Source organism: Citrus sinensis, chromosome 3 (assembly GCF_022201045.2).
Source record: "Citrus sinensis cultivar Valencia sweet orange chromosome 3, DVS_A1.0, whole genome shotgun sequence".
In the NCBI taxonomy this organism is placed as follows: Eukaryota; Viridiplantae; Streptophyta; class Magnoliopsida; order Sapindales; family Rutaceae; genus Citrus; species Citrus sinensis.
Window position 1 is genome coordinate 12,302,027 of NC_068558.1, and position 1,651 is coordinate 12,303,677.

The window sequence follows — 1,651 nt, forward strand, 5'->3', positions numbered from 1 at the left end:
TTATCAAAATCAATTAATCCTTTAAATAGTATAAAAACATTTATACTTATAATAATATCAAAATAATCATATATATATATCCAGTACATTAAGAATGAAGTTACTTACCTCGACAAAAGAATTTGAATTAACACACCTCTAAGCCTCTAAGAGCCTCAATCACCTCCAACACCTTAAACACATACAAGATATGATAATTAATAACTTATTCTAAGAATCTGGTTTTTCTAATTCATACTCGTACAAGTCTGATTCTCAGAATTTTAACTCTTAATCTAAAACTCAGAATCACATAATATTCTATGAAACTATTCTGGACATCCATGGGTACCGCATGTAAGATTTTCAAGAGGATCCGATACCAAAAAATATTTTCAAAACTATTTATTTCTTAATGAATTTTGAAATTGTTTCACAATACCTTTACTGAACAGAGAGAGTTCTGAGATTTTTATAAAATCAGATACTAATCAGAATATTACAAAATTAAAACTAGAAATACTAGACACATATATTAACTTCTAAATAAAATTTTAGAATTTTTCGAGTTCATTTGATAGTATATATTATTTTTTGAATCTGGTCGTAGCACTGGAATCGTAGTTTTCCAGTGCAGCAGTGTCTGTTTCGCAAATAGAGATAAAATAAAAAACGAAGTCAAATTTAATGAAAAAAAATTTATTCAAGAAGCCCTACATGTCTAGTTTCCAGAAATATAAATTTCTTAAGAAAAATCGTTCAGAAAATACAGGTTTAAATTCGAGGTACTCACGCTGTCCAGAATTATCCTGGGCGCTTAATGCATCAAGGATTAATTAACTAGACTCATAATAAATCGGAGCCCTAAACAAAGCCTAACACATCCTAAATCATGCATTATGATCTATAACAATCTAAAATCACGCCAATTTAAACCCTAGATAGAGTGATTGAAAAACTTGTGGAGAATAAAGAGAATAAACTTACCAATCGCTTTGATTCTCTCTTAAATAAAGGTTTGAATCCTAGAGTTTGGGTAAGAGCGTAATGAGCAATAGAGAAGAAGAAGAAATGTTGTGGGTTTAGAGTTATGGAAGGAAAAAATATGAATTTATAGGGAGTCTTAAGAAACCTTATTGAATTTGGAAAAATAACCCTTTTCCAAAAATTATCTCATAAATAACCCCTATTTATAATTTAATATCCCTTTCTAATAAAGGTTATAAGGCCACGCATGATTCCTAATGAACGCCCAATTTCCATGATTTAATATTATGAAATTTTTGGTGTTACACCCACACTGATTCGTATCTGTGGCAACAGAGGTTGAGTGACATCATACTCCACTAATACCCTAGCTACAGAATGGCGAGCTAAAGAGGCAGTAGCTTGATAGACCTTCTGTCAATCCTTTTTATCTCATTTACTTTATCACAGATTGCTGCAAAGCTTGATAGATCTTCCTCTCAATCTTCACCTTCAGCAATTGAGTTGCCCTCCAATCCAGCTTCTTCAAATTCAAATTTATCCTCCTCTGAAAATCACTTCCCATCCCATACTCCTAGTCCCATAAATCAGTAATCACTTATTCATCAACTATCTCCACCTCCTCAACCTATTGTTGGACATCCTATGATCACCCGATCCAAAATAGGGATATTCAAACCTAAAA